This window comes from Lissotriton helveticus, chromosome 12, assembly GCF_964261635.1.
Source record: "Lissotriton helveticus chromosome 12, aLisHel1.1, whole genome shotgun sequence".
Lineage (NCBI taxonomy): Eukaryota > Metazoa > Chordata > Amphibia > Caudata > Salamandridae > Lissotriton > Lissotriton helveticus.
Genome location: NC_136073.1, coordinates 434,855,721 through 434,876,636, shown reverse-complemented (window position 1 = coordinate 434,876,636; position 20,916 = coordinate 434,855,721).

The following is a 20,916-nucleotide window of genomic DNA, read 5'->3' as shown; positions in this document are numbered from 1 at the left end:
CTCACTACTCTGCACTCACTACTCACTACTCTACTCACTACTCTGCACTCACTACTCACTACTCTACTCACTACTCTACTCACTACTCTACTCACTACTCACTACTCACTACTCTAATATATTTAATGTATATCAGAGGAAGCTATTATAGATCAGTTTGGAGTCGGATACACGTCAAATTTTGATAATATCCATATAGTATAAATATACATGTAACTGATATAAATGCAAACGTTTTACTTAGTAAGTTCTTATCCTAAAAACATGGCATGGATCTAAACTTCCTGAATCCACGTTGAATTTTCCTGCTTTATAAAACAAAAAATGTATACATGAATTAATGACTGAGGTACATCTGCTCTTACAGGCGTCGAGGTTTCCTTTTTATGCAATATGCTACGATGGGAGGAGGGCAAAGGATTTTAAATTATGTGTAAACTTAGGGGAAGATTTATGAAGGCCTTGCGCCGCCGGTGCGTCATTTTTAACATGGGAAAAAGTGACGCACCGGCGGCACAAGGCCTTCATAAATGTGCCCCTTAATGTCTGCATGCTGGTGCCCACCTTTATGCCTGGAGTTGGGTCAGTGCAGCCTGTGTGCAGAATGGCTCTGAAAAGGCTAGCCACCACAAGTGTTCTACCTTTTTGCGGAAAAGCCTAGTAGTGTTTTTAAATCATCACAGTACACTACTGGACTCTTAATACAAGTAACTGAGTGAACAGTTAGAAGTGATAAATGTCATATATACTTGTGTGATTAAAAGGGCCGGCCACCTTGCCTTGGCTCTCCAATGTTCACAGTGGCTCCTAAAGACCCGGACTTTGTCATCAGGCGCCCCCAATACCCGTAAAGTCCCATAAGAGAACAGGAGGAGTTCGATTAGACGCATGGGTCCTGTGGGTTAAAGTTTAGAGCCAACTCACAATCACTAAGGAAATGATTCTAAGAACACAGTGATATAAAGCAGAACACAACAAGTGTTTTGTTTTTTTTAAAAATGTGAAGTTACAGAAAGTAGAAAAAACAGACTCTCAAACACTCTTGGCCTCATAAAAGTGAAGAGGACATCTGTTGTCTGTTAATTACTTCTAATCTCGTCTTGTCAGAGTAGTGTCACATTCCTGGCCTCTTCCCTGGCCTCAGGCTTCATGGAGACGGGGAAAACAGATTCGGAGCTTTCTTTTCCCACTAACACAAGGATCCATTAAAAAAAAATAGGCAGCATATTGTCCCAAACATAAGCCCCTTAAAAGGAATATTACATTTACAGAACGGCAAAGGAGGCACGCTTGCAGAACATCCAGGGTTTTTATTGATTGTTCTATATTTCTGTTTAATAGCAAATGTAAGAGGACCTGCAACATATTCGCTATATTGATTTGTTCCAATTATGTGATGTTCGTACCTTTTGTGCTGCTAGCTTAAATGAATATGGGTGTGCCTATATGTCTGTGTGTAGTGTGTATACTCTTCCATACCTACTGTAGGAGTGAACAAACGTTGCCTTCATTGTAGATGCATGTTAATCTAATATGCAGGGCTGCTCTATGTCTTCATCCTTCTTGGGTCTGCAAGCAGCCGCTCCCTGGCACTGAAGTCTGATCTGTGGTGATCTAATCTGCAGGGCTGCTCTGTGTCTTCATCCTTCTTGGGTCTGCAAGCAGCCGCTGTCTGGCACTGAAGCCGGATCTGTGCGGATGTAGTATGCAGGGCTGCTCTGTGTCTTCAACCTTCTTGGGTCTGCAAGATGCCGCTGCCTGCCTGCCTGAAGCCTGATCTGTCCTGATCTAATCTGCAGAGCTGCTCTGTCTCATCATCCTTCTTGAGTATGCAAACAACCGCTACCTGGCACTGAAGCCTGATCTGTGCTAATGTAATCTGCAGGGCTGCTCTGTGTCTTCATCCTTCTTGCGTCTGCAAGAAGCCGCTGCCTTGCACCACTGCTGCTTGTGATGTCTTTCTTGCGAGTGTGAGAAGATTGCACCTCTGCTTCCTGTGGTTTCTTTGTGATTGTGAGAAGCTTGCACTGCTGCTGCCTGTGGTCTCCTTGTGAGTGTAAAAAGCTTGCACAAATGCTGGCTGTCATGTCCTTCTTGTGAGTGAGAGAAGCTTGCACCTCAACTGCCTGCGGTCTCCTTGTGAGTGTAAGAAGCTTGCACAGCTGCTGCCTGTGGTCTCCTTGTCAGTGTAAAAAGCTTGCACAGCTGCTGCCTGTCATGTCCTTCTTGTGAGTGGGAGAGGCTTGCACCTCAACTGCCTGTGGTATCCTTGTGAATGTAAGAAGCTTGCACTGCTGCTGCCTGTGGTCTCCTTGTCAGTTTAAAAAGCTTGCACAGCTGCTGCCTGTCATGTCCTTCTTGTGAGTGGGAGAGGCTTGCACCTCAACTGCCTGTGGCCTCCTTGTGAATGTAAGAAGCTTGCACAGCTGCTGCCTGTGATGTCCTTCTTGTGAGTGTGAGAAGCTTGCACCACTACAGTTTGTGATGTCCTTCTTGTTAGTGGGAGAAGCTTGCACCTCACCTGCCTGTGGTCTCCTTGTGAGTGTAAGATGCTTGCACAGCTGCTGGCTGTGATGTCCTTCTTGTGAGTGTGAGAAGCTTGCACAGCTGCTGCCTGTGAGTATGAGAATATAGCATTGTGCATCTCTGTGCTATTCCTGTTTTTCGTTGTTGCGAGTGTGAAAAGTTTGCACCTCTGCTGCCTGTAGTCTCCTTGTGATTGTGAGAAGCTTGCACTGCTGCTGCCTGTGATGTTGTTCTTGTGAGTGTGAGAAGCTTGCACCACTGCTGCTTGTGATGTGCTTCTTGTGAGTGGGAGAAGATGGCATCTCAGCTACCTGTGGTCTCCTAGTGGGTGTGAGAAGTTTGCACTGCTGCTGCCTGATCTAATCTGCAGGGCTCCTCTGTCTCATCATCCTTCTTGCGTATGCAAACAACCGCTGCCTGGCACTGAAGCCTGATCTGTGCTAATGTAATCTGCAGGGCTGCTCTGTGTCTTCATCCTTCTTGCGTCTGCAAGAAGCCGCTGCCTTGCACCACTGCTGCGTGTGATGTCTTTCCTGAATCTACGTTGAATTTTCCTGCTTTATAAAACAAAAAATGTATACATGAATTAATGACTGAGGTAAATCTGCTCTTACAGGCGTCGAGGTTTCCTTTTTATGCAATATGCTACGATGGGAGGAGGGCAAAGGATTTTAAATTATGTGTCAACTTAGGGGAAGATTTATGAAGGCCTTGCGCCGCCGGTGCGTCATTTTTAACATGGGAAAAAGTGACGCACCGGCGGCGCAAGGCCTTCATAAATGTGCCCCTTAATGTCTGCATGCTGGTGCCCACCTTTATGCCTGGAGTTGGGTCAGTGCAGCCTGTGTGCAGAATGGCTCTGAAAAGGCTAGCCACCACAAGTGTTCTACCATAGGTTAGCCACTAATTGATTACTGTGCTCATATCAGATGACACTGTGCATACGGAATTATGCCTGCCCTGCCAATTTATTGTTCTGTGTTGGCATGTGGATGCTGAGTGGGACACATTGCTTAAGGCTACTCAAATAACTTTGCAAACTGCAAAAGATTCTTAATAAAAAATAGTGAAAGACATGTATAATGTTTCAAGCCAGCTATCAAGTTTATGTTAACGGCAGGATAGGCGATGTAATGTTTCTTTAACATTTTAGATAAGTCATAAGACAACAAAAGTGTACTTTTCAAAGAATGTGAAATTAGTAACTTAAATGCAGAGAGGAAAGTATGTTGACAGAAAGAAAAGGCCTCCTGCCCTCATAATACAAGCAATGCAATGCTGAATGGTGAACGCGCTCCCACCATCTGGATTGCATTTGGAGGAGCACCCTGACAGCTCCTAATTAAAATTAATGGACTGCCGTGCGCGAAAGGTACATGTTACACGCGCGCCTGATACATGCAATGCAATGGTGAACGCGCTCCCACCATCTGGATTGCATTACACGGGCACTCTGACAGCTCCTAATTAAGGTTAATAGTCTGCCGTGCGCGTAACCACACAGAAAATGCCATGAAAATGACAACAATGGCCGACGAAAATTAAATATGGCCTATGGCGTCAAGGCTACTAAAAATACTGCACAGCGAAGACGAATCACTAAGCAGATGACATAAAAAAAGCTTGCGCACTAAGGAATGTTGCTGCCCAGACCCCTAAAGACACTTTTTTTTTTTTCTTTTACAATAGGATCTCGGAGCTCCGCCCGAGCCCTAACAAGACAAACAAAATTTTAGGCTTTTCTAGTCTTTCCTAACACGGCCAGCACCAAAATCAGCGCCCCTCGGTACCACCTTCCCTACCTTTAATCTTCAGGGTGAGTGACCCTCTTGCGTAACTCAAGTGTGTCAGTATCTAAATCCACACATACAACAAGGGGACAGAAAAGGACATAAATCACGCCTTAACAAAAACTGACAATGATAGTCTCTGTCCACAAGTCGGGGATCTAAGTAACAAACTTACCCCCAGCTTTCTTGTATCTTATCTGGGCAAGCAGCAGTACGCCCTGTAAATCAAATGCGACTCGTAAATAAATATCCCTCACAGCCAGTTGATTAGTACCAGAAAATAAGAAGTGGTGGCAGCTTACCGTAATGTTTACTGCTGCCTCCGAAGTGAGCAGCTGACGCTGCGTGTTATTTCGTTTCAGGCGCTCGATTACTGTAAGAGGGGGGAGGAACAACAGAGCGTGAGATGGCAATCCTCGCCTCCGGTTTAATTTCAAAGACAAATGGTGGGCGGACCCGCTGTGGCCTCAAAGGTTTACCTAGTTTTCAAAGTGCCTCCTTGCATCAAATGCCGGTCTCTTTCTTCCACAAGTCTTGGGGCATAAGATATCCTTGACAATGATTTGCCAATAAACGCTGTCCCAGAAAGCCATATGACCGGAAATTCGCAATGTGCAGCGATGCTTGGGAAATGTCGTTGTTGAATCTACCAAACTTTATTGTAATGTATATTTTTTGATATAGTCTGTTTCAAGTGTTTTCCATGTATTTCTATGCACAAAAAATCATGTTTTTTGCAAAATTAGTGAAGGCAAAAAAAGTTGAATAAACCATTGGATGGTGCAATTTAAAAAGCAGACTATTATGCTTTATTCTTAAAGTTTTCTGAAAAAGATTTCCAGGAGTTGAGCTCAGTACTGGCATTTGTTTTGTTCAATAGGTATTTGGCTCAGCCTTACTGAGTCCCAGTCAAGGCCCTTTGCTGTTTTTTTGAATTGCAACACAAAGTTGGCACTGGTTATGGGGGTAGATGTGCAAAGAAGTTCTAGTGGTGCGTAATAATGAGGTGCAGGTGTGGATGTCCTTAAGAGGACCGCACTCACCTTTTAAGTTATCTGCAGTGGCCAGAGAGGTGGTGCTTGTTGGGTAGCGGCTCCCGGCACTGGAGAGGAGCTTGAGTCCTGGCTGGTACGGTGCCTCTTTTGCCTCCAGCTGTCAAAACTGTGCCTCTTGTACCCACTGCCTTCGTTCTCCACTTCATGGCCGGGCCAGCATCTGACAAGCTTTTGTGCACCAAATGTGCAGCTCCGCATCCATGCTCTGGTTCCTGGGAAACAGGTGCCAAAGGTGGCCAAAGCAACCCTTCTTCTCCTTGCCCCTCTGAGGGGTGGGTGCTTCTGCGGTCTCCTTTCCACTGCTCTTCAGTGAGTGCAGCGGGCCTGGGAGCTACAAGGCATGAGCTGGCTCTCCTGTGTCTTTCACACTCCCCTCTGCTGCTGTCAGGCTCACTTCTACCAAGCACTTCCGGGCCAGAATGTTATGTTTGGGGCCGTGAACGGCCCATCTCAGCCCAGGAGCTTACACACTGAGCTAACAGCACATTTTGGTGCATTTCATTTCTAAGTCATATACTCCTGATTAAACCAAACCTCAAACATACGGGTACAGGCATGCGAGGCATGCAGCTCTGGAGTCTGAGGCCATGCAAATTACTGATAGGGAGGTAGAGGCTTGTAAACTCTGCCATGCTGTGGATACAGGACTTTTTGCCAAACTCTCCACTCCCCGCATCTGCACATGCAGAGGAGGCAGCTACAATTTCACTATTGAAGCAAAGCTATTGGTGGCCAGGACTCTGCTAACGGACCAAGGACTTTATCCTTAAATGAGACATCCACCAACAGATAAAGGGTTCCACCATGGCTCATCCATCACTGACACTTCTGTTGATATCAGACAAGCCTCTCGCTTGTGTTTACCTGGACCACTGAAGCCCCTTGCAGTCAGATGGGGCTTACAATTACAGCTTGATTGTAGTCGATTCCTGTTCTCGATTCCTATGGGTTTGGCTACAGTGATTGGCTAACACCTGAAATGTTACCAAAGATTTGCAAGCCTTTAACTGGAGAAACACAGCAGCCACTTTCCAATCGGGACAGGGTCCAGCGTTTGCCTTGAAGGCTTACAGAGACACCATGCAAACTTGGGTGTGACTGCTTGGTACTCCTCCCCCTACCATTCTGAGGAAAATGCGGTGGTGGAAAGGAAGAACCCAGATTTAAAGCAGTCTTTAACAGTTAGGGTATTAGGTTCAGGTCGCAGTTGGGTCCATCACTTATATGGGGCCCAGAAAGCCCTAAACAATCTGCCACAAAACATCCCTGGGTGGTTGGACTCCCTACAAGGTCCTGTTTGGGGTTAAGATGTAGATACCAGACCTCGACAGTCCCAATACAGTAATGGCTGAAACACCCCCCATTTGAGATCAACAAATGTTTGGATGCTTTACAGGATCTGAACAACTTTCAAGAAGCTCAGAGCAATGTCCAGCAGAAATGTTCCTACACTGATGAAGTGAAGGAAGCACCAGAACCTCCTGGAGATTGGTGAACTGGTACAGGAGAAAATTGTGGACAAGAACGAATTTGGGCTATCTTACAGAGACCCTGTACCTGTCCTGGCCGATGAAGGTATGGGGACTGTATTTCTACCAACCCTTGCTGGTTGCAAAAAGTATAGATTTGTACCAATAGATCTCATCAAACCCCACTATGTGGCTGGTTCTACACAGTAGGACAAATGGATCCTAGGTAGTTATCGACCTCCTCTCTCTATCATACTAGAAGTCCCAATGGAAGTTTTAATCAAGGATGAAGCCTCTTCTCCTCTCCAGGAAAAAGTTAACACTGAAGTATCACTACTTTCTGTTACATCAACGAACTCATCACAAACATCCTGCATACAACACAGATTTCAATTCAGCAAACATACAAAGAAGGTATTTACTATAATGTACCACCAAATGGGTCTACCTCCAGTACTACGAAGTCTCCAGAGCTGGGAAAAATAGATTGAATAGTCTCCGGCTACTTCATCAACTATGATAATTTCTCTTCAGATTCATCTGCCCACTACCACTATCACCCAGAGGTAGACTGTGTGAATTCTACATTTGGCTGAACAAGACTTACTTTATCTCACCTTGGATATACATTTTTTACTTTTTCTCTTCCTATGAATTGGTTTTGTGATAGTCTTTTTCGTGATTCTAAACAGAAACTATCTCCCAGAAAGCTTTGTTGTTGAACTGGTGAACTTAGTTTTGAAAGACCATTCTTCCTCACACAAAGTGCATTTTGACCTTTCCCGGGTGAATATTTCTGCTGTTCCAGTTCCTGATGGAGTTGTTTGGGATAAGGTATCCTATGATATATTTGGTCCCACTGAACTGATTCAAATTCTACATGTATTTAACATTTTTCTGCATGAATGTATTGCTCCTAGTTCTATCTCTGATGACTGGAATATTGATACAGTGCATGAAATACTAGATGATCTGCAGCATTCAACTGTTTTTAATGATAATCAGATGTATGAGGGCACTGCTAATTATGATGACATTTTCTGTTTTCACTATTTCCTGCATAAAGCAAGTGTTCCACGTACCGTATTTAGTTTCACACAATGGGAACATTTCCTTGCCACACCGAAGAGTAGCTCAAAAGCATTTGCACAGAAGTTTGCATAATTTTCAGGTCAGAATACAGCTGACCCATGGGCTTATTCTTACAAATTAACACCCTAACAGGCTCAGAAAACTATGCTCACTAGCACCAAGCTTATATAAACTGCAGCCTTCATTTCCCAGCTGTCTTTACAAATGTTCGACTTTTGGAAAGACAATGTTGAATTAAAATCGATTTGAAGGAGTAAAGATTGGTAGGTTCAGGGGAATGAGGCTTTATTTAGAGCATGCCTTACACCACAGCAAATTGTCTTAGCTTTGCTAAGATTAAAGATTTAAATACACGAAACATTCACACAATTGCACAGTTTGCAAACTGGCAACAATTCACAAATTACACGTAGCAAACATTAGACATCGTGCTTCGCAATGGCGCATACAATTCTTAAGACATCACTCAAAGGGGACGCTTAGTGTGACAATTAGCTACTAAAGGATGTCAGGCTCATTTTCTGGTTGAGATTGATGGGTTTAATATCAGTAGGCATGACTCAAGATACTTCATCCCACATGGCCGGCTCCAATTATGTCCAAGGATACCAATTCTCAGGAGGTTGCGGTTTTCATTCCTGCACTGGTGCGGGTAGGTAAACCTGGGTTTTCTCTCCCGTGGCAGGAGGAATTTTAAAGCTCCTATCAAGCAAGAGCAAACACTAAGTTCACTCCCACCTGGCGGAAGCCTCAAAAACATACCGCCCCTCTCCCCCAAAAATTGATGGATAGACCCCAGGGGATGGGTTTCTCGGGCCAATATTTCCCCAGAAAAGGAGGCTGTGTGCCCCACTCCTTTTTCTAAATATGGCCGGGCCCTGGGAGATGGGGTACCCAGGGTCAAAAATTGGCCCAGGAGGGGAGGCTACCTTTCAAACACCCACCAATTACGGCCGAAGGACGTGTGTGGTGTGGGGTTGGCTGCATGGAGGGGGTTGGATGTAGGTCGTGGCCACAGTCCAGGCCCAGTGGCCAACCCCCACCCACTAAGGCTGAAGACTGTGCACTGCGGCGGTTGGATTAAAGTATGGTAATTAAATATTACTTTATGTTAAGAAAATATAGAAATTCAATAAAAAACCAAAGGTTAGAGAGGCGATATAGTGAGGTTCACATTTCAGACACACAAAACCATAGAAATTCAGCAGCTCTAGCTTCTTTGAAGAAACTATAACTCATTCTGTAAAGTAACTTTAGGCCACAAGTTACAGTTTCTTAACATAAGTATAACTATAAGTGCTTAACTTCTATGGTTTATGTGTGTAAAATGTGAGCCCAACTATAACATCTTTGTAACCTTTGGATCTTTCAGAGAATTCCTAAGTTTAAAAAAAATTCTATTTCCTAAATATAATATCCATGTACCCTTTGTATTTTTTCAGTACATATATATATACAGAGGTGATCAAGACCACGGACGTGGTTGAAACGCGTCTTTTTGTCACAAAGAAATACATCTTCTAAGCTAATCGAGTGGGCTTGTGGATTAGCTTTTTGTCTGCATCCCATTGCATGTGGATATATATATATATATGACATCATCAGCAGTGCATTGCTGGGGCGCGATTTATAGTTAGCTGAACTAACTATAACGGGGGAATTTCTATGGTTTTGTACGAGTGAAATGTCCAACTAACTATAACTTTCCCTAAAACCTATTTTTTTTCCAGTGAATTTCAAAGGTTTTTTAAATGCAAATTTGGAACTATAACATACCTGAAACCTATGGTTTTTCAGTGAATTTCAAAGGTTTTTAAATGCAAATTTCTAACTATAACGTACCTGAACCTATGGGTTGTTTTCAGTGAATTTCAAAGGTTTTGTAAATGCTAGTTTATAACTATGCCTACAGAGGTAGGACATGTGAAGAAAGAAGAAAAAAAGCACAGAAGAAGCAAAAGAAATGCAGAAAGAAGCAAGAGAAGTCCACAAAGATGAAAAGTGCAGGAAGAAGCCAGACATGTGCAGAAAGAACCAACAGAAGAGCAGAAAGAAGCCTTGTTGCAAAAACATCCTGTGCCCACAACTTTTTTAGACGGGTACTGTCAGTAACTGACTCTGACTAACCAGGCCTAGAGCCAGTGCTATGCTAAAAGATACTTAGAATACAGTGAAAACACCTACATACACTAGGGAACACTATGCATTTGGGGTACCCCTGTAAATAGCATGACCTCCTCTGTAAGACCCTAGTACATAATAGGGCAAGGGGATTAAAACTACCTCCTAAAATGCACCACGGGGCGCTTTTGCACACTGGTGAAGGGAGGGGGGGCTGAGGTGACATGGTGCATTTTAAGTTGGGGAATTAATTCCTCTACAATGCTGAGGATCCCTGGGGGCCAACTAGCCCACCAGGTACCTCCAGTATGCGCCAGGGAGCTGCTTTGCAGAGAGGTGGTCCGATGCCATGCCCCATTTTACACCTCTCTGCAATGCAACTCTGTGGCACTTACTGGACATAACTGGACATAACTGGTGGATTAGTTGGCCCTCAGGGACCCTCAGGATTCAAGGGGACTTAATTCCCCAACTTAAAATGCGCCACAGAGCGCGTTTCCACACTGAGACATCAGGCCATTACCCCTCCCTGCACCACTGTACCAACGTACCCCCTGGTGCATTGTAAATTGGGGGATTAAGTCCCTTTGAGTCCTGAGGGTCCCTGGGGGCCAACTAGCCCACCACTTATCTCCAGTAGGAGCCACCGAGCTGCATTGCAGAGTGGTGTAAAGAGGGGCATGGCCAGGGCCACCTCTCTGCAACGCAGCGCTGTGGCACTTACTGGAGGTAAGTGGTGGGCTAGTTGGCCCCCAGGGACCCTCAGGATTGCAGAAAAATTAATTCCCCAACTTAAAACGCACCACAGGGTGCCCCCCACACATTATTTAACTGCCCCCGGGACCTCGCCCACCCGGGGGCTTAAATTAAACGAAGCGTGGGAGCCCGAACTTTATTTTTTTTTCATTTTCGCAGCCGGATCCGCAGATTCTCCGCACACCTCGTGATTTAAAAAATAAAAAAAGGCTTTTTTTGGCCCTACGGATCCTTGAGGGACCACCTGAGCAGGCCTAGGGGGATCAGGGTGTTTCTACCCTGTCCCCTTTTCTTGTTTTGCGCCTTAGTTTTTCTGTGTTCTTGTGCCTGGGTTCTATCGAGGCACAAGATGGCTGCCAAAACTTCCTGGTTTGGAGTGTTGACAGCCAATTAGCATGAAGCTCGTGATCGGGAGGGTGCGCAGATCCACCGCGCCTCCATATATAAAAAAAAATATTTTGATTTTCTCAGCAACTACTGAACGGATGTACACCATTTAAAAAAAAGAGTTCTTTCTGAGGCAAAGGCTACCTTTTTGCCGAATTTGGTGTAATTCCGTTCTGGAGTTCAGGCTGTAGCCGTGTCTAAAGTTTTCTATGGGAATTAACATGGAGAAAACACGTTTTGGGGCCCCCCTTTTTCTCTGCCCCCACTTGCCGAATCACCCCGAAACTTTCAAGATAGGAGCGGACCGGGCCATAAGTTTGGAAAACTTTGCGAAGATTCGTCAACTGGCGACAAAGTTATTGGGAAAACAAAAACTGAGTTTGCTATGAAAACTAGGTCCTAACTATAACTACCTACTGACGACCGCCAGTAGGTAGTATATATATACCACCCTGTGTAGCACAGAACACATGGGGCTATCTAGCACTACTATCATTGTGCACTGCCCTACTACCGCACCCCTCTTGCTCAAGAGCAAACAAGGGTGAAAATCACCAAGGGTTGTCTGCCACTGGGCTGCAACCACCTAACACTTTGAACAGGGCGTGCTTGATGAATGTATATTGTTTCACCACCTTGAAAGCAATCATGATGAACTCTGTATCTGTTTTAGTTTAAATAACCATTTATTGTTATTTTTACCATGACAAGCCTTATAATTTGCTCACCAGTTTTATTAAGCAACAATTGATAAAATGTATGTGCAAGTATTTCTTCCTACAGACCACATGGTAGTACACACAAACAGGAAATGAATGTGTTTTCTATGTCTATGGTATGCTTTGGGAACTCTTTAAAAAGACATGGCCTCACTTTGGTCTTTGTATGGCTTTTTGACAAAGACCGTGCTGTCGAAAAGCGTCAAGTCAATAAATACTTTCCTGTGAACTAGAAATCCTGTGTGCGACTTTCCTTGCGCCTCTGCAGCGCGGGATATCTGTATATATATATATATATATATATAGTTTTGGAGTCTAAGATTATTGACTACACTATTCCTACTCTAGTTTATGCAACAGTAGGTAAAGTATTGGACTTTTACTATTCTTACTCCAGTCAGTGTACCAGCAGGGAAAGCATTGGACTTTGGAGGGGTGAAATGTACTATTCCCACTCTAGTCTGAGCAACCGTAGGAAAAGTGTTGGACATCAGAGGGGTGAAATTTACTATTCCCACACCAGTCTACACAACAGTATGGTATTTTTTGGATTCAGGAGGGGTGAAAGTTACTATTCCCACTCCAAACAAAGCGACAGTAGGGAAAGTGTCAGATTTCAGATGGGTAAAATGTACTATTCCCATTCCAATCAGTGCAACAGTAGAGAAAATGTTGGCCTTCGGAGGGACAAATTTACTATTTGCACCCCAGACTGTGCAACAGAATTGAAAGTGTTGGATTTCGGAGGGGTGATTTTTACTGTTCCCACTCCACACAGTGCAACAGTAGGGAAAGTGTTAAACTTTGGAGGAGTAAAATTGACTATTCCCCCCAGTCTGTGCAGCACTAGGGAAAGCGTTGAATTTGGAGGGGCAAAATCTACTATTCCTTCTCCAGTCAGCGCAACAGTAGCGAAAGTGATAACTGCGAAGAGGTTAATTTTAAAATTCCTAATTCAGTCTAAGCAAGATCAGGGAAAATTCTTAACTTCATGCACATTGCATATAGAAGTAAACTCACCAATGTAGACAAAATATTAAACTCTTAATAAAAAAACATCCAAAATATATATGTGTGTTAAAAAAAACTAAAAACGATCAAATTAAATAATTACTATTCAATAAAAAAATTAATTAGCAATTAATAAATAACCGTTATTAAATTAGTATTTAAATACGTTCCTATCCGGCACCCCTATAAACCTGGCAACCACATATAAAGTATAACCCCAACACATCTATTCCATAACTTAGATATTTAAAATGAGTTAAATTATCAATTAACAAATAGTAATTTGTTGCTACTTATTACTTAATCAACATCGTGCCCTAGACCCCTACAAACCTAACATCCCATAACTAAAATTAAATTAAATTAAATACGCATTCCACAATTTACATGTTTAAAATTCAATTAAATAAGTAAATTAAAAATAATAACTAATAAATTATTTCTGACTTGATTGACTTCCCACACACTACCCCACAAACCTAGCACCCGTTAACTAAAATATAACTAAAAGAAATCAGTATTACATATTTTACATAATTAAAGATCAATTAAATAATGAATTAACAATAATACATTTTTAAAAATCATTACTTAATTAACTTCTTAACGTATACCCCCACAAACCTAGCAGCCCACAACTCAAATATCAGTAAAAGGAGCAGATATTCCATACATTTCATAACAATAAATTAAATAATTAATTAACAGTTATTTATTGCTTGTTAATTAATTATTGCTTAAATAACTCCCCGCCCCATACGTCGACAAACCTAACAGCCCACAAATAACATATAACAGAAAATAATCAGTATTCGATAAATTACATAATGAATATCACCCATCTTTTTTTAACTTACATAATAAACTTCCCACCCTAGCCCCCTACAAACCCAACAACCCACTATGACACTATAAATTACTATTACAAATTAATAAAAAATTCAAAATCACTTAAAATTACAAGCTATATAAAAACAAATAATAACATTGATATAAACAATAGTAACACATACAATTATTATATTAACTAAAACACATTAAAATAATTAAACAACAATATTTGTAAGTACTGTATTAGTGAAACCATATTAGGAACATTGATAATATTTGCAATGATATTACTTACCATAAAGTTATTCTTGTCAAAGCTATGTGTCCATCACAATACTTGTGAGTCATGATATTTAATTTCCCAATATGTTGTCTCCTGCTATCATCAAAACAATATGTTGTCTAAACACTTGTGTTATTGACCTAGCATGATGAAAGGATGAGTGTATCTAACAGGTGTTTTAACCTGTCACCATGAGGTCAAACCTAGATGTGTTGCATCCATGAATAAATCCACTGAGCCATCAAATCCAATATTGAAGGAAAATTAAGGAAATTGATGAAAACAAAGTAAAAGTGTAAGGAACATGTAGACATATTGTGCGAAACCTAAGTTGAAATACATTCTGTGTTATGTATGTTAAACTTTTTTTTATTTTCACCTATAATAATGAAGAGCAGCTCTTGTTTGAAGGATGTGGACATTGAATGAGTTTTATAGCAGTTACACCTGTGGCTTCCAATGCACTTTAAGGCAAGGTATTGTTTATTATACTAACTCCAAATTAACACATGAAATGTAATCAACATTAACAACGGAAATGGAAACCATCATGGAGTGGAATGGGTTTCCAACCAAAGAAATAGTTTCGTCACAGGGATTTGTCAAATCCCTTCTTGGTTGTATCATGGAATGACACACGAATTCAGAACCTCCAGTACTTATTTATGTTTCAGATAAATACAATGTAATCGTCAAATTGTAAGTACGTATTCTGATTGTACAATGCAAACGTCCAGGAGTCTCCAAGTTATGTTATGTTATGTCATAGATCATGCTTCCCTTCAACTCAAAGGAATCAATGACATAGCTGAAACTCTCTTAATTTTGGATGCACACTGGTGATGTTTACTATCTCACAAAACATAGCATAAAAACAAAACACTTTCTCATCAAGAAATTCACATCAATTAGAAAATTCTTAGCAATTATCATGGCATTCCAATCTTATAATATAATACGACAATTGACACAATTCTAGTTAACAATTCCATCTTCCTAAGCGTACCTAATTATTAACACCTATTTACAATTTTTGGTTGCAGGGTATGTTACATAGGTCACAGGCCCAGTTTCAATCCCATTCTACCCAGACCACAGAGGTGAAACCACATGCATTACTAGGGGGCGGTCCCTGACTTCTGCCCACTGAACACCGCTTGTGAACCTACTCTATCTAACACTGTGTAACAAGGTGGGTACCCCATGCACTGTGTTCCAGAGCTTCAACCCCGCTCCCTAAACTGCTGAGTAAAATCGTGAGTCTACACTCCCAATCCGGTGTAAAAATGTCCTTGCAGAATTAAGCATGTCTGATCATCTCAGAGCTGTCCTAAAGGTAATCCTTCAGAGGTGGCTTCAGCTTCAGATTAGCTGGTGGTTTGTCCTTCTATCCCACCACAATGTTGGCTAGGGCTATCAGGTCCTTTTCCCTCCCTCAAACTGACCGGTATGTTGGAAAAGCGCAAATGGTATCACTGAATAAGTGTGTGACAATGTATGATAAATGGACCTAGTTCTTATGGAGTCTTTTTTCACCTCTCGGCAGCTTTGAGAGAGGTGCCTAAAGCAATCCTCTCCTGTGCATAGCTTGGCCATTTCAGACTTAAGATTCCTCACAAAGACATTGATTATACCTGAACAAAATGCCTGAACCCCATACCAGCCTTGGGACTATGTGTGGCCATGCTATGAAAGCCCAATCGAATGATCACTCTAGCCAATAGAACTCTTCAAACAGTCCCTGAATTCTCTTGAACCCCTTTTTACTAAGTCATCACACCATCTGAAGAAGATTTTTATCAATGTCCCCATCTTAGGCATACTGAGCTGTTGCAACCTATACACTGCTCGCTGAATAAAGGATGACTCACATTCCCTTGATGGATATCACTACTAAGATAGAATGAGGAGAATATAAAAGGAGACACAAGGAATAATTCTTTATCTACAGTGGCTTTAGGTGGGTATAGTGTTTAAAACAGGGGTAAGATCGCTACCCTATGTTCTTTACCTCTTCCTGGGTGAGCCATGCTTTAGTTACCAAGGTCGCTGCACCTATCCTGAAAAAATGGGATGAGTAGTTGTCTGGGTACTAGACACTCACCATTTTGAAGAATGAACAATGCAGGCAACCCCTTTCAAGGCGTAAGGCAAAGTATGTATGCATGTGTGAGTAAGGACAGATCAGAGGTGTGGAGGCAGCAAACAGTTCAATAGTAGCTCCTTTCCCTAGATGGTTAGTTTTTCACCATGTAAGATAAACAGACATTTTTTTTTATGATACAGCAACAGGAAATTGATCCTTTTTAGATTCTTCCAACTTCTAGCTCACCCTGAAAGCGCTACAAAAGACAACTAGGAAAGCAGCATTATACAGCATTAACTTATATGGTGTGCTGCAAGTATTATATGTGATAACATTATAGTAGGTTTCGTTACATCAAGGGATCTTCTTGCATCTTTTTTTCTTTAGCAACCATCTTGCCCAAACTATGAATGCCTTTTTATCCAAAGAATGACTTGTCATATTGCGAGGCTTGGACAACTTGCAAAACACCAATGGCTGTGACGTGGACCTTGGCATCTGATACTGTCTGATGTCTCTGCCCTGCACTGTGAAAGGAGAGGAAGAATCATGTCAACAGAGTGCTCCAGAGCTGTATCTTCCCTCCCCTGAGCTGGCTCCACCTACCGTGGGGTGGCTGATGTCTCTGCCCTGCCCAGTGAAAGGAAGAAGAGAGTCAAGTAAACAAAGTGCTCAGGAACTGGTTTGGACTAGGCAGAGGCCTCTCTGCCTTCAGAGAACAATGGATTATGGGGTATAAATATTGGGACCCTGATCCCAAGAAATTAGATCACTTCTGGAACAAGAAACCTTTCTGCCAAGGAGAAGAACCAGGGAAGCTGCAGGAGTCTGTACTGCCCCTCTGCCAGTGTGCTGCTTGCTGGGTTGGCCAGCAGTGGTTGCTTCATTGCCAAGGGAAAGGAGAAGGAACTTTGTAAGGACTTGCATCTACAGAATATTCTCCAAGGTCTTGAACTGTGCTTGCCTCCTGCTGAAGTCTAAGGGACAAAAGACTTCACCTCCAGTTCCTTCCTGAATTTCCTTGCTGGGAATTCTGACTCCAGTCACTTGTGTGCCGCCGGGAGCTGGAAGCGCGATGCATCGAGAAGAAGCGTGTCGCCGCCGCAGCTGAAATCATCTCAACGCCGGAGAAGTGAGCCTTCGCCGCATCTCCCTGGAAGCATGTGTTTATCGAAGCTGCCTGCTGTCACATCACGGGAGAAGTGTGACGCCATCATGAGAGTCGCCATTGCATCACAGGAGAAGCATGTCGCAGGGCCTGTCGCGGTTCCAAAGTACAGAGTCGTCGCAAGGCTGCCAGGGTGTCATTGCATCGTCGCATCAAGGGCGCCATCTTCTCACATCGCAACCAGATCATCGCATTGCATCAAGGCGCCATCTTGTGCACCGCAACGGGCCCGCAGGCCGAGAATCTGCGCATAACCTCCGCACAGGTAAGGGTCATGACGAGTCCCCTACTCTGCGCAAGCATTGAGGAAGGACGCAACCGTTCCCCCTGGTCACGGAACCAACACATCTCCCCTTTTGCGAGCCTTTTGTTCACTTTGCGTTACGCATCCAGATACTTTGTTGAGAACTTTGTCGCATTTATCAACAACTTGAACTAAGAGACTTTAATCAGCTTTTAAGTAATCTTAAGGGTAGTATTGTGGATTTTTATCTTTTGTGTTCTTCTGTTAAGTCTGTATAAAGAATACTTATTTTGATAAAACCTGTGTTGTGTCAATCTGTAGTGTTATCACTGTATTACTGTGTATATACACAAATGCTTAACACACTGCCTCTGAGATAAGCCTGTCTGCTTGTACCAAGTTACCAAGGGGGTGAGCAGGGGTTATTAAGGAGTGTAATCCACTTATCCTGACTTGGAAGTAAGGGTCCCTGTTTGGACAAAGGTGAATACCATTGCCAACTAGAGACCCCCAGATCTACCACAATGTATGACAGCTGGTGATACATTTTGCAGGTTGCATCTCATCCAGGATTTTGCCAAGGCCAACACCCCTTCCGCTGCTTTGTATTGGTCTGATCGCAGCAAGTTCAGATCTGTAGCCTTCGTCTCTGGTGTGTTCTCTAGCATTTCTCTTGACTCTGGTATGGTTGCTACGGAGTTGTCCAGCTTGTTTTGACCCTCAGCAGTGTCCTTCAGTAGGGGTGTCAACCAGATGGCCCTTCTCAAAGGATGGTTTCTCAGGCTTTGTCATTCTGTGTCTGGCCATTTTCTTTTCCTTTGAAGTAGTTTAAGGACTAATCCAGTTGGGCTTAACCCTCAGGGACCACTAGCAGGATCACGCCATTCAATACCATCCACCATCCAAGCAGCGAAGAGTATGCTCTACATCGGAGTGGTAACAGTGCATCATTATTCCAATCTCAGAGGATCTCCAGAGTTGTTCCACTAATTCAATGCCATGGCCAATCTGTTATGACATTGGTGGATGACCCAAGGCTCAGGGTGTGGGTGGCCATGCTTCATTCTCCCCAGCCACAGAGCATGCAAAATGCAAGTGCAACCAGGGAAGGCCAGTACTGCAACATCAGTCTGTGAGGGGGCCCAACAGCGCTCCTTCTTTAGCAATGGATTCTTCATTAAGCCTGAAGTGCCTCCTTCACACAGCACTCAAGCTGCTTCTCTCCCTCCCCTACATATGATCTGTGATGTAGTTTAACTCCTATAGGCCATGTCTCTCTATATATAAGTAGATCAATACATCAATAAGATATAAGATGATGACTGTATGCTTCTAGGGTCATTTTCTTACAATAACATATCAGTCACAATGTGCAAATATGATGCTATCCATTGTATCTATAAGTGCTTCATTATTGTAGTATTGGGGGAAAATATGACTAAAAAACACATAATAATGGATAAAATAAAAACCTTAATTTACAGCAAAAAAAAAGAAAATCCTTAGTTTGTAAATATTTATACATGCATGTACATATGGGACTTTATCAAGTATAATTTTATACCTCCTGATTATTTTCCATATGTGTATCATGTTAAAATCTCTACGTATGTATACCTCTTCTGTGTGGCTATGTATCCACATATATATTTTCCTCCCACTGCAGAGAGAAAAAAAGTGAACTAACCCTCATCAAATCATCACTCAATGATACATTCTATTCCTTTTCCAAAATACCCCCTCCCTCCACTCTTTGACTTATCCCAAACCTCCTTTACTACTATGAACTCCCAAATAATCCTTTCTAAAGACTTCCCTCCTCTATCCATCCTATTCATCTAAGAGTCACATGTCTACTACTCTGAATAACAATTTATATTTCCCTCGATTAATTCACCACTAATCCACTTTTGGGATTGGGAGTAGCATGTTACTTGCAGAAATGCACTTCAATGCCTTGTAATGGGTAGTAAGTACTATATAACTACAATTAACATTAGGATTAAAACAACCAGCCTCTCCTTCATCTTAATATTTTCTCCTAGAAATCTTGAGATTGTGTTCAGCGCTGTATCCTAGAAAACAGCAGTCCCTATGTATAGCACGTGTATGATTTTAAAACAGGATACATGTTCTTCGGAATTAATATTTATTTAAATAAGTAATTCCTTTTTTACATGCTTCCTGGTGAAGCATAGACTGGTTGGTGCACTTCTCCAGATTTTCTGAAGCCAGAATCGTCTGACTGTGGTTAGAAAACTATTTATGTGTGAGCAATGGTGGGCATATATATTTGTGTAGGTCATCTACTTCACTACTTTGGCGGTCTTCCCTTATTCCCATTGTATTTCCAGGGCCTCTCCATCAACACTATTGTATCATTGTATACAATGAGTGCATCTGCTGTGCAGGAGGCAGTATGCCACACATACACTTGGGCATTACACCAGTGTGGGTCACAGTTAATAAGCAGATTGGTACCTTGTGACTTCTCCAATGTGACTCAAACTTACACCTTGTGAATCTTGTGTGAATCAGTTTTGTTTCTTGAATACAGCTGTGATCATTGATTACATGTACAACACATCACACAACGGAGTGCAGGGGGGAGTGGAGACTAATGATGTTCGACCGCGTGCTCCTTCGGCCTCTCTATTCTTTAGTAACACTACACATATTCAGGGATGTAGAACAGATGTATAGATGCTCTACAGGATGTTTCAAGACACACGATGATCCTACATGGCGAAAAAGCATAAACCCATCACCTTATCATAAATCAGCCAATAGAACTGAAAAGAACTAGCTTTGATCCGTGGGTTTCCCACAAAGGTTTAGTCAAAATGAGATACAGTATGGATAGTGTCTTCGAGAAAGTGTTCTGTTATTGGCTCGGAGCTATATGTCACTTGTCCACAAGGTTGTTTTTGGGTCTGTTATTTCTCTGCTTAGTATGTTTTTTTTCCCAAGCAACAAATGCTGCTTTGCAGGCATGGATCAAAGCGCAGGTTTCTGTGCACCATCTTTTCATGGGTCAAAGGCACATCTTTAATTTTCTCCCGAGATTTCAGTAAGGAAGTCATGCTGTTGGAGAGGTTGGAATGGGAGGATGTTAGCAGTGGGTGTAGCTGGGTCTCCACTTAGGCCTGCGATCTTTAACAACACACGCTACAGTATTGTGAACACAGAAACACAACGGTCAAAGTCCTAGTTCAAAGGAATCATAAAAAAAGAGGATTTTTTTGTTTCGTTCCCATGGTAACACTTGAGCCAATTGCTTATTTAATGATGTGTTTAAAAAATATTGAATTGTTAGTCTATTTCTTCTTATCAAAACTCAGACTGGATGACAGAGCTTGCAACTCTCTTAAACTTCTC